Here is a 14066-nt window from a genome sequence, read left to right on the forward strand (position 1 = left end):
TCCAAGAAGGCAAGTCACCACCACCTTCTGAATGGCAACTAGGGATGGGCAATGGCCTAACCAGCGATGCCCACATGCAATAAATATATATTTTTTTACATCTCCTCTCCCCCCCTCCCCGATCTCTTCTCTCCTCGCCGATCTCCTCTCACCCTCCCCGATCTCCTCTGTCCACTCCCCAATCCCCATTCTCTGATCTCTCGACTTTTTCCAGGCAAGCAGAAAGCTGACGACAGGGAGGTAACTTGCTTCGAGCTCTGACCGGGTACACACCCGCCTGCAACAATGGGCCTGGTGCTGAGGAGGGTGAGGTCTGACCTGCAGCCTCCATGCCCTCAGTCATAGCGGGCAATCCAAGGGTGCAGTGATCCCCTCAGACACATCTTGATGAATGTCCAGTCCAGCCATTGGGAAACAGTGGCATTCAAACACTGGTGGCAGCAGAGTGACATGGCTGACCCCTGGTGTCCGGCATCGGAATTACAGGGAACGATGAGGAAACCCAGAACTTTATCTGAGTAGGAGGCGTCTCAAGGTGAGATTAGTTATATTAGATTGTAAAATGTACAGAAAAAGTTAATTCAGTATACTACTTTAAATGAAAACTCTTATGAGTAAAACATGAACCCAGATTCAATTGAGTAGAAGGTAACTTAGTCTGATAATATGAAGGTAAAACCCATCTTATTTATTTTGTCTTTTATTCATGCCTGGAGTGAGTGCCTTGCTTTTTCCCAAATGTTACGTTAGCTAAAAACAAAGCAACCTAGTAACAGAAGCTATATATTGGTATGAACATGCAAGTTCCAACCTTAGTTAAAGCTCAAAGTATTTAATTAAAGTTAGGTGTGGTCACCAAGGGAACAAATTGTAAAATCATTGAGTCATAGAATGGTTAAAGGGCAGAGGAGGCCATTTGACCTATTGTCTTTGTGCTGGCTCTCTGCGAGAAAGACTGGCCTCGCCCCACTCCTGCTGCCCTTCTGTTTCTCTTCAGATGATCATTCAATTATTTTTTGAGGGTCTCGATTGAATCTGCTTCCACCGTAACCCCCAGGTCGTACATTCCAACCCTGACCACTCGCTGGTGGCAAGACCTTTTTCCTTATGTCGCCTTTGGTTCTTTGGCGAATCACCTTCAATCGATCACCTCTGGTTTTCAGCCCTTCCACCCGAAGGGAAGGGTTTCTCCCCACGACTCTATCCAAAACCCTCACGAAAGGTGAAGATCGCAGAATGAAGCAATAAAGAGTGAAAAGACCCAGGAAATAGGCGCAGGCCATTCAGTCCCTCGAGTCTGATATTGATAATGCTTTTGGAGAATAGTATTACTGCCTGTGTGCAGATTGAGAAAGCCTGGAAATCACCTCTTCCTTTTATTTATTCTTTCAGGGTTGTGTGGCAAAGTCAGCATTTATTGCCCTTGAACTGTGGTTTGCCACACCATTTCAGAGGCAGTTAAGAATCAGGCGCATTGCTGCAGGTTCTAGAGTCGGCCAGACCAGGTAAAGATGGCAAATTTCCTTCCTCAAAGTGAACCAGGTTGGTTTTGCAACAATGGTTTCACGGTCACAGGCTTTTTCAATTCCAACTGGTGGGATTTAAACCCTTGTCCACAGAACATGAACCAGTATCTCCGGATTACAAATCCAGTGACATTACGACTATACCATTGTGTCCTACATAGACATAACTGTACTGACAATACAGATATGTAACCATGCCATGTATGAACGATCTTGGGCTAAATTCTCCGTTTGGGAGACTATGGGCGGGATTCTCCATTGCCTGACGGCAAAACCATATTCGGCGATTGGGCGGCGAGTCCCCGTTTGCGACCGAATCGGAACTGCCGCTGTTTTTCGGATGCTCCGCCCCTCCAAATCGGCATCATCTAGGAGTGCACTGCAGCTGTTGCGATGACGTCAGCGTGTTGCGTTGAGGCCCTCCCCCGATTGGCCGAGTTCTTGACCACGTGGGTCGCGTGTGGTCTGAGATTTTGTAAACCCGGTGTGGCGGCTGCGGACTGTGTCCAGCGCCGCCACGGTCAGTGGGGGGAGCCCTGCTGCTGGCAGGGAAGGCTTCGGAGAGTTGGAGGACTGGTGAGGGGTTATCCAGAGGTCGCGAGGGAGGGGGTCCAGGGAGACACTATTTGGCCGGCTGAGTCCGTGCGCGGCCGGCGCCATGCTGTCCCGGCAATTCTCCGGCCGTTTATGTCGCGATTGTCGGGAGTTTTACCCGGCGCCGCTGCTAACCCCCCCACCAGGCAGAGCATCGGTGAGGAGACAGCAACAACTTTTTCATTGTAAAACTAGACACTTCCTCCAGACATAGCCTGAAAATCGGGGAATCCAGCACTAAGTGTTGATGTCGGGACTGAATTGCGTGCGGTCCACATTCCCATTGGAGCCGCTATTTCTGGAGCGATTCAAGACATGCTAATGGGTCAGCACTCTGCCCATGTGAATCGAGAGCAATTCTCATTCCTGCTGGCGTGGGATTTGCTGGGACCGGAATTGGCACTAGACAGCTTGACAAGCTGGAGCTGCTGATAGACACTCCATTCCCACACAATCTTGTTCCAGCCAAAAAGATGGCTCCACAAAGAGCTTTCCCCCGATTTGTGGACGCCGAGCTGGACAGAACGTTGGACGCAGTAGAGACGTAGCGGGACACCCGACTCCCCAGGGTGGGCAGCAGGCGACCGCCCGCGGTTGTCAACCGGGCCTGGGAAGAGGCAGTCATTGCCGCAAGCTTCACCAGGCGGATTGGCACGCAGTGTCGAAAAAAAGTGAACAACCTCCTTAGGGCCGCTCGGGTGAGCCACCACCTCTGTTCCCCTGGCATCACTCCGGTCCCTCGCTCCTCACATCACACCCTCACTCCCACAGAGCCCAAATAAAACCCACCTGCCTGCATTTCCCTCACATCTCACCCTGCAGCAAACCCCCAACACCTGTATTGTCCTCTTTGGCCAGGTGCCTTGCACACGTCACCAGCTACGGACGCCCCCCTCCCCCCGCCATTTAACCCGCCTCCATGTGTCTCACCATGTCCTGTATGTGTCCCCCAGGAAAAGACAGCCAGTAACAGAAGGGTGGGGAAAGACCAGAGGGGTTGTCCCAGACCTCAGGGCTCTCACCCCCGTCGAGCAGAGGGCGATGGAATAATCCGGGGAGGTGCTGGAGTGGGCTCTCTCCGAGGTGCAGGTTGGCTTGGGACACTCAAACGAGTCCCTAATGCAAAATTATATCCCTACAGCAAGTGAGTCACTGCTCTCCCCAGACCATTCCTTCCAAGATCTCACCATGTGTCTTGTCTTTTGTCTTGCAGGATCACCATCAAACCATGCCGGCCCGTCTGGGGTACTTCACCCCCAGCCACAACCCCAGCACAGCCTAGAGGACCAGTCTGGAGAGAGTGCATTCACATGCACCCTAACCACCATCGCTGAGACTCTCCTCGATGGGGCATTTTGGTTAGGAGGCTCTGGATCACCCTCTGGTGCGCACTTCACACATGCTGCAGCACATCAGGTGGAGGTAGAGGCACCCGAGGGAGCAGACTATCAGTGGGCTGCCCGATTCCAGGAAACAGTTGTTGTCCGGACAGGTTTCATGGAATGAATCATAAAATGAATCATAGGATCCCTGCAGTACAGGAGGCCATTTGGCCCATCGAGTCTCACCGACCATTCGAATGAGCACTCTGCCCATTTACAAGTTTCCTACCCATAATTCCTAACCTTCACAACCATGAACATTAAAGGGCAATTTAGCATGACCAATCCACCAAATCTGCATATCTTTCGATTGTGGGAGGAAACCGGAGCATCCGGAGGAAACCCATGCAGACACAGGGAGAAACTGAAAACTCCACACAGTCACCCAAGGCTGGAATTGAACCAGGGTCCCTGGCGCTGTGAGACAGAAGTGCTAACCATTGTGCCACCGTGCCACCCCTTACACGTCTGAAAAGAATGACCCCCTCATAGGTGCAGATGCAGACACACGACCAGGTTCTACAGGAGGCGGTGTCAGCAAGTGCAGCTGAATCAGTCCAATTAATCCAACCTTCATCATGCACTGCTGACGGTGCTGACAATGTGTGCTCCCCAAGCCAACAAGAGTACCTGAATCAGCACTGTTCTCTGTCCTTGTTTTCCGGCATTTTCTGTTTCCCAGCATCCACAGTAATTTGCTTTAATCTTAGAAAAACACTTAGTGACTGTCCGTGAGGAGCCTCCCATTATACATTGCATGCTGAGGGGCAAGTGTGATTAGTAGCACTAAAGAACCTAATAGAGCATCTGTAATGAACTATTATAGACTAAAGTCCCAATTTCCCTGACTTTGTAAAGTTGTGGTTCACAGGGGAAAATGTTGCTTTGCCATTAGTTCAAGTATTAAACCTCAGACTATAAATTTCTATAAATTTCTACTCATTATCGGTTGGAGTAAGGATATGTCCGACATTAAGAAATGGCCCTTTTGGTTTAACCCTTGCAATCCAATCCGTAGTCGTATACTGTGGCTAGCTGTATATTACCTGATGATCTGTATTTTTTGCAATGTTTTCTTTCAATGTGCATATTCATGATAGAATCCCTGCAGTGCAGAAGGGCATTTGACCCATCCCGTCTGCACCCACCCTCCCAAAGAGCACCCTACCTAGGCCCAATCCCCCACCATATCCTCGTAAGCCCACCTAACCTTTGGACACTTAGGGGCAATTTATCATGACCAATCCATCTAACCTGCATGTCTTTGGTCTGTGGGAGGAAACTGGAGCACCCGGAGGAAACCCACGCAGACACGGGGAGAACGTGCAAACTCTACGCAATCACCAGAGGTCAAATTCAAACCCGGGTCCATGGCGCTGTGAGGCAGCAGTGCTAACCACTGTGCCACCCACATATATTGGGCAGGATTCTCTGATACTGAGGCTAAGTGTTGACGCCGTTGTAAACACCGTCGCGTTTTACGACGGCGTCAACAGGGCCCCAGACGCATCGATCCTCCGCCCTACAGGGGGCCAGCACGGCACTGGAGTGATTCATGCAGCTCCAGCTGCCGATACCGGCATCAAACGGGCGCCGCAGGTCTGGGCATGTGCGCTGCGGCCGGCGCGAATGCACGCATGCACGGTAGCTTCCTTCTCTGCGCCGGCCCCAACGCAACATGGCGGAGAGCTACAGGGGCCGGCGTGGAGTAAAAGAGGCCCCCACCAGGAGACCCGGCTTGTCGATCGGTCGGCCCTGATCGCGGGCCAGGCCACAGTGGAGCCCCCCCCCGGGTCGGATCCCACCTACTCCCCACCAGGCCGCCCCCCGCAGGTTGGACGGCGAGGTTCTGCCGGGTAAGACCACATGTGAACCACTCCGGTGGGACTAGGACTATCTTGGTGCCCACTCGGCCCATCCCGTGCGGAGAATTGCCGGATGGCCCCCGACCGGCACCAATGGCACTGATTCTCCGGTCACCGGAGAATCGGCGGACCGGTGTTGGGGCGGCATTGCGTGAATCGCACACGGCCCGCCGATTCTCCCACCACGCCCCGGGGTCAGAGAATTCCGCCCATTATTTTAAACTGACTGCCTGGAAGAGACAGATTTGCGATGAGTTCCTTCAGACAGAAGGAAGCAGCCAGGTAGACCTCAACTGTCTTTAGTGGGATTGACGGAATCAGTAAATTGTGAGATTTCAGTGTAATAAATCCTGAGGATCTCTGGTTATTTATGATCTTTATTTATTTTCTCTTTCCACTTTTCAAATAGACACAAAGAGTGCGTGCTATTAAGCTGCTACCTCTGGCTGGTGTCTTTAACTGGACCAGATCAGGTTTGGGAGATGGACTTTCTGAATCGGTGCCAGAGGTAAAGGATATGTGGTTGCAGCTTGAAATAATTGAATTATCACAGTTACAGCCCAGGTTCAGGCTGAAAAGTTAGCAGTAATCAGTGTTGCCCTCACGCGACTTTGTTTCAAGGTTTCTTCATAAAGTGCAGCAAATTGCCAGTAAATGGATCAACATAGGGGTCTTACAAACGTGTCCCACCCTGCCAAGTACAGTAACTGAAATCCCAAGGGGCTGGCCTCTCCATAGAGCATTATTTCAAATACGTAGAAAGATATCGATGGATCAGCAGGGGCCAGTACAATATTTTTATTTTTTTATTTTTTTTATCTTTGAACATTTCAGAGTTATGATCATTTATATTGATACCCATAGGGTGGTGGACAAGATTAACATGTATTGACGTGAACAAAGTAGCAGAGAGAATGGCAGGCATGCAGAACCAGGTACCAACCATCTCTTTTACTCAATGACTGACAAATTCCTCAGAGGATGTCATTATCTAAATGGTCTGAGGTGCATGCACTGTGAAAGATCTCCAACCTTTCCCAAAAATTAAACACTCTAAAACATTTTAAACACAGACAAAATTGCTGTTTTCAAACATATAATGCAAGGTAAACACCCTGTAATTATTGTTTTAGACAGATCGTCTTTTTATGATTCCTTTAACTGCTACAGGTTTTTAAATAGGTAATTTTAGCAAATCTTCAGTGAGGAGCCTCCCATTATCCTTTAGATGCTGAGGGGCAAGCGTAATTAGTAGGACTAAAAGAACCTAATAGAGCATTTGTAATGAGCAATTATAGGCTAAACCCCCAATTTCTCTGACGTGGCAAATTCAAGGTTGTGGTCATGGGTTTCAGTAAAGGGACATTCCTGTGGTGGAATCCACACTGATTCTAGTGCTGGCATCAGATACATGTGCCTATGCTGCGCAGTTTTGTGAGATATTCTCATTCGGGTTTCACAGTATTGTAGTCAATGACGAGTCCTGAAAAGGAGAGTCAAAAGTAGCCTATTTCCTACTCACAGTTAGGAAATGGAAATGCACAGCAATAGTCCCAAGTCCCAGCCGGGACCATCCTGAGATGCCGGCTCCTTCCTGAGCTGGTTTTTACCTTGGGGAATTAATGAGCCCTCTGAAGGGCCTCAGTGGGGGAGGTCATACTCCATGGGCCCCACAGGGAGATAAATCAGGTCATCCCCGTGGGTCTTATAATATCCCCCCCCCCCCCCCCCCCCCACAAAGTTTGTAAGTCCCTCTGTTGCAGGGAGTGGAAGAAGTTGTCTTCTCTGCTTTGCCTGTAGTTGCACCTCCAGCACCCAGGTGTGTCTCAGGGTGTGTGTAGCCCATGTTGGGGAAGTTCGTTTTCGCTACAACCATCTGGGGGGTAGCATCGACAACCGTTCCTTGGCGATGCTGTTGTCAGAAATCTCAGACACCTGGATCTCCATATCAGAATCAAATCCTCCACCTCACGCACCTCAGTATCAGGGCCCTCAGAGGGCGGTGTCCTGAAGCCGCCGTGTGGTGGGCCCGCATGGCTGGAAGACGGTTCCCCGGTCGTATGTGTCCTAATAGTGGCCCCCTGCTCTGGAGGTGATCTTGGTGTTTCTGCACCGTCCGTTCGCCAGTCTTTATTTGGTAAGTCCAGTTTGTTTGACCCGGTCCTTGGAATTCACTGGCCACCATCTGCAAACGTTCCGACATACACTGCGTCTCCCGGTCAGAAACGCCTGATCTGTGTCCACCTGTGTCTCGATATTGCCTCGACAGATCCTGACTGCGTTCTACTCTCCCGCTAATATCGGGGAACATCAAGCTAAGGTGGGTTCTAAGCCTCCAACTCATCAGCAGAGGCGCACTCCAGTCGTGGTGCATGGTCTGGTCTGGTAGCTGAATAAAAAGCGCGCCAGCCTTGTTTCCACGGATTCCATGGCCTGTTTCCTCATACTCTTCTTGAAAGTCTGCACTGCTCGCTCAATCAGTCTGTTTAAGGAAGGGTGTCATGGGCCATCTGGATCTGCTTCACCCTGTTCTTAAGCATTCAAACTCTTCACTGGTGAACGGAGTACCATTGTCCATGACCAACACTTCTGGGATACCATAGGTGCGGAACAAAAGTACTAGCTTCTTCACAGTGGCCTTCAAAATGGGGAATGACATTCGATTGATGTCTAGCCACTTGGAATGGGTGTCCACTCTCAGTAAAGACGTTGAACCTGGGAAAGGTTCAGCAAAATCTGCATGTAGGCACACCGAAGGCTGGCCTGGTCATTCCCATGGGTGGACGGCCAGCCCTCCTTTCACAATCTGGGTCTATTAAGCATAGGCTATCGGCCCTTCCTGTCCATCATCTATGCGGTGGGATAATGCTGCCTCGATTCTGTATGGTGAGGCATCACAAGTGACCAAAAGGGGCTTAGAGCAGTCATGATAGGTCAACAACCCTGACGACGACAGCCACTGCTTTACCCTGGTGGATGCTTTTTCTCGCCGTGCTCTCCACGCCCATTCTTGAAGCTTCTTCAGTGGCGCGTGCAGTGGTGTGAGGACGGCCACCAGGTTAGGGATAAAATTCCGGTAATAATTCACGAGTCCTGAGAATAACCACAACTTTGTCGCATTCTCTGGTGTCGGGGATTGTTTGACTGCTCGCACCTTCTCCTCTACTGGGTGCAGGCCATCTCGATTGACACAATACCCTAATTACGTGTCATCTTTGGCATAGAATGCGCATTTTCCTCTCTTAAGGTGGATGTCTATCTCGGAAAACCAGTGGAGGAATTCCTCCAGGTTTCCTCAAGAGCTCTTATTCAGTACCACCACTGACTAGGACGTCATCCAAGTAGACCGCTACTCACAGTAATCCTTGGAGGATGTTCTCCATGACTCTCTGGAAAATAGCACAAGCCGATGACACTCCAAATGGCAACCTTGTGTATTCATAGAGCCCTCTGTGGGTATTAATGGTCACAAGTTTTCTGGAATCTGTGTCCAGCTCCATTTGGAGGTATGCGTGACTCATGCTGAGTTTTTTAAAAAAAGAGTATCCCCCAGCCAACTTTGGGTAGAGGTCTTCTATTTGCGGCATCAGGTGTCTGTCCAATCAGCAAACTGGCCGGATGATTCCTCAGCTTCCCAATTGCTTCAGTTCATTCTCTACTTTGTCAGCAATCTGTAGGGAGCTGGAGGGGGCCTGAAGTTTTTCTGTTGGGCCTCAGGATCCACGTGTATTTTGGCCACGGACCCTTTGATTTTGCCCAGGTTCTTCTGGAAAACATCAGGGTACTTCCCCAGGACTTCATATAATCCCCCAGTGTTCATCTGCTGCCAGTCCAATTGGAGCCTGAGCAGCCAATTGCAGCCCAGCAGACTCAGGCCGGGCCTGTACTATTATCAAGGGCAGCCTGATGGACCTCTGTCCAGAGGCAATTGGGGTCATCGTTGTACCCCCGATGGCTGGGGGGTCCCCCGTGTGGGTTGCCAACCTCATCTCGGTGTCCCGCCAGTTCAACTGCTGAATTCCCATCCTGATTTTTCAAACGTCTGCTGCCCTATTATGGAAACTGAAGCATCGTGTCCAGCTCCATTTCTACTGAGTGACCATTCACCTGGACAGCGATTTTGACAGAGGTAACCCTCAGTGTGGCGAAGCAATTTAACTGCAGGATCTCATCCTCATCAGGCTTTCCTAGGTGGAGGGTAGGGCAATGTGCTTCCTGGCTGACCTGTAGTTTCCTGTTTCTGCTGTTTCGCCAGTCACAAATACTGCACCATCATGGACCTTCCTCCATTGATTCTGGTGGGGAGTATCGCCTAGTTGCAGCGGCCCTTGCCCAATGGGCCTGGGCCCGACAGTGCTTGGGCCAAGGCGTGGTCCCAGAGGTCCCACTCCTGGTCTGAATGTGATTCACATCCATCGCTGACATCCCATGGAATTTCAGAGCTCCCTTCTCCACGCTCTCCCGTGAGAAGGAGATCCAGCAACGGCTCGGCCAGCAATTTCCGCTGGGTTTCCATGTCATTTACCCTGCATGCAAGGCGGTCGTAGCATCTCAGATAGGAATGGCCCGTAGTCACAGTATTCCGCCAGTTTGCGTAACCATGCTAAGAACTCAGTAATGGACTCCCCCAGGGTTCTCTCAGCATGTTGAATCGGCATCTTTGGACAATGACTGACGACTGAGGGTCATAGTCATTTGCCGCGAGCACCACTAATTCCTCAAATGTTTTGGAGTATGGGGCCACACAGGTGGTCAAAAGAATCATCATCTGGCGATCACCTCCAGTAATTACGTTTGCCTTGAAGAAATAGTGCATACGCTCCGATTACTGAACCCAGTCTTCCACACTCGCAATGTACGTGTCGAGTCGACCAAAGAACCGTGGGCGCGATTCTCCCATATGGGGAGAAATCGTAAGGCTGGCGTCAAATCCGGGCGGATTTGACGCCAGCCCCCCCCCTTCCCGACCGGGAACCGATTCTGGTCCCCGGTCGGGGCTAGCATCCCGACGCCGTAAACTCGTTAAACTCCGTAAACTCGTTAAGTCCGCTTGCCAGAGTTAGCGCCGGCGTCATATGACGTCAGCCGCGCATGCGCGGATTGGAAGACTCCAACCCGCGCATACGCGGATGACGTCATCGCGTATTTGCGCGAAACCCGCGCATGCGCGGGCCGGGATGCCCCTCAGCCGCCCCGCGAATGGATACTGTGGGGCGGCGGAAGGACAAAGAGTGCGTGGGCATCGGGCCTGCTGCCCGCGATCGGTGCCCACCGATCGCGGGCCCATGGCACCCTTGGCACGGCCGTGGTACTGCCGTGCCAATCGGTGCCATGGTTTTAAAAATCGACAGTTTACGGCCGTTTTTACGAACGGCCAGACCAGGTGTGTTTGCCGTTCGTAAAAACAGCCGTAAAGGGCTGGGAACTCGGCCCATCCATCAGCTGAGAATCGCTGCCGGCCGTAAAAAAAACGGCGGCAGCGATTCGTATTGGGAGTCGGGCGTGGGGGGGGGTGGGGAGAATAGCGGGAGGGCGTCGGAACAGCGTGGCCGTAAAATTTTACGAGCCACGCTATTCTCCGCACCGTCGGGAGTGCGGAGAATCGCGCCCCGTATCTTTGAAACAGTGCACACCTTATTCCACCACATTGTAAAGCAGCCGTACTCTGAGTGGCTGCAGCACCATCTGTAGATCCATTGTATCCTCATCATTAATATTATAGTCAATGAGGAGTTCCTACTCACAGTTAGGAAATGGAAATGCACAGCAACAGTCCAAGTCCCGGCCGGGATCATCCTGAGATGCCGGCTCCTTCCTGGGCTGACTTTTATCTCAGAAAATTAACAAGCCCACTGCTGGGCCTACGCAGCTTGTACTCCAGGGAAATCAGTGCCACGCAGGGAAATCAGTGAGGCCGGCCCTGTAGGTCTCATGGGGCTATAACATACTGGGCTCGATTCAACTAAATGGGAACAAAGTCCCATAGCGAGCATGTTTAGCCGCGTGTTTCCCACCTCTCGCAGTGCTGAGAAACACATAGCTATGCAACGTGACTCGAGTTATATAAGGGGCCTCAGCAGCGAACACGTGGCCAAGGCTGCACATAGCTCCATTTTGTACACTGGGGGGCTCTGCTCGCCGGAACTCCCCAGTGAAGCAAGAGAATGGGACGCCATTTTTAAATGGCATCCCAATATCCAAGACCTCAAGCTATCCTGGGCTGGTGCCCAGATGGCACTGCCATGGTGCCCAGTTGGCAGCAGCAGTGCCAGGGCACCACTCTTCCCAAAGGGCATGCAGCTGGAGGCCTCCAATCTTCTAGAAGACTCCCACAAGTGCCATTCCGCCTGGTTCCTCTTTGTGGGACCAGTGCTGAATGGCACTTGCCCAAGGTCTCCAAAGCAAAGGGGTTGAATCCCAAAGCCTCTGGTGGCCGCCGAGTTCGGCCGAGTCCCGTCGGTTACTCAGGTCCCACACGGCGGGAATCCCAAAGCCACGGGAATCTGCACATTAGAGTGAGACTAGCTGTCTTGCTCGAATATGCAGATTTGCCAAAAAGTGAACCTGCCCAGAATAGGCGGGATTTACATTGCAATGCCTTACGAGGTCACGTTGCGAGCAGGGTCTCCCAGCTTTTATGGGCCACGCTGCGCTGCAGCGAGCTGCATTTTGTGCCCAGCGTGGCCATTGGATCACGTCCACAGTTTCCTGGCCCTGTCTCCTCTTCACCAGGGATGTCCAACATCTCTACATCTCTATTCCCCACCAAGACAGCACAAGAGATCTCTGCATCATTCCTGAACAGAGGCCTAAACAGTTTCCATCCACCTTCACCCTCATCCATCTGCTGAACCTACTCTCACGTTGAAAAACTTCTCCTTCAACTCCACTCATTTGCTCCACATAAAAGGTTTTCTCTTTGTTCCCATGTCCCCGATTTATTCCCACCTATGCCTATCTTTTTATGGGATATATTGGGCGGGATTCTCCAATAATGGGGTTATGTCCCCACGCCAGTGTAAACAGCAGCGCCAACCACTCCGGTGTCAACGGTCCCCGATAGTGAGGAATGCTCCCCTTCCTAGGGGGCTCAGTCAGCTCCGGAGTGGTCCCCGCAGCTCCGGCCGGCATGAGTTTGCTTATGCGCACTACGGCCGGCGCAGTGTTGCTTCTAGTTTCCATTCTTCTCTCACCTTCACGTGGTCTGTCTCCCACTCTACTCCTCCCTTGCTTGAATTTTCTATCTCCCTTTCTTAAGGTCAGCGTTGAACGAATATTCACTATTAGCCCACTGACTCCCACAGGTACCTCGACTACACTTTCTCCAACCTTCGATGCAACCTTTCATGCTCGTACTTCCAACGTGCCTTACTCTTTCCTCAACCAAGGATTGCCCACCCTCACCACCATTTTTGTTTTTAGTTGACAGAACCCATGACCATGCCCGTTTCATTTCATGAACTTCTACTCTCACCCCTGCTCTTACACCTCCCAGAGCTATGATAGAGTGTCCCCTTGTCCTCCTTTCCATTCCAGCAGTCTCTGTATTCAATGGATCATCCTCTAACGTTTCAGCAGGACACCGCCACCACCAACCACATCTTGCCCTCTCACCTCCTTTCAATATTCTGAAAGGATCATTCGGTCCATGATATCCTGGGCCACTCCTCACTCATCCCAACATTTCTTCCCTTCCCGATGACACCTTTCCATGCAAACACAGGAACCATTACACCTGGCAGCTCTTTCCTCACCAGTCAAGTCCCCAAGCACTCCTCCCATGTGAAACAGCATTTTTGTTTGTACCTTTTCAATTTAGTATTCTGTATTTGCTGTTCACAATATGCTCTTCTCTACACCGGGGAAACCAAACTCAAACTGATTGATCGTTTTGCAGAACATCCCTATCCAGTCTGAGCTTCCTGACACTTATCAGTTCAGTTCTCCACCTCACTTCCACTCTGACCTTACTGTTCCTGGACTGCTCCACCTTCCAATGAAGCTCAAGAGATAGCATCTATCCACACCAGTTTTTGGAGGGTTGATCGCCGCATACATAAGATCGAGGCGACTCAATACTGATGAAGCTTTGGAGGAATATCGGCAAAGTAGGACAAATCTCAAATGCGCAATAAAGAGGGCTAAAAGGGGTCATGAAATATCTTTGGCTAACGGGGTTAAGGAAAATCCCAAAGCCTTTTATTCGTATATAAAGAGCAAGAGGGTAACTAGAGAAAGGATTGGCCCACTCAAAGACAAAAGAGGGAATTTATGCATGGAGTCAGAGGAAATGAGTGAGCTTCTTAATGAGTACTTTGCATCGGTATTCACCAAGGAGAGGGACATGATGGATGTTGAGGCTAGGGATGGATGTTTAAATACTCTAGGTCATGTCAGCATAAGGAAGGGGGAGGTTTTGGGTATTCTAAAAGGCATTAAGGTGGACAAGTCGCCAGGACCGGATGGGATCTATCCCAGGTTACTGAGGGAAGCGAGGGACGAATAGCTGGGGCCTTAACAGATACCTTTGCAGCATCCTTGAGCATGGGTGAGGTCCCGGAGGACTGGAGAATTGCTAATGTTGTCCCTTTGTTTAAGGAAGGTAGCAGGGATAATCCAGGGAATTATAGATCTGTGAGCTTGACGTCATTGGTAGGCAAACTGTTGGAGAAGGTACTGAGGGATAGGATCTATTCACA

Source organism: Scyliorhinus canicula, chromosome 1 (assembly GCF_902713615.1).
Source record: "Scyliorhinus canicula chromosome 1, sScyCan1.1, whole genome shotgun sequence".
NCBI lineage: Eukaryota > Metazoa > Chordata > Chondrichthyes > Carcharhiniformes > Scyliorhinidae > Scyliorhinus > Scyliorhinus canicula.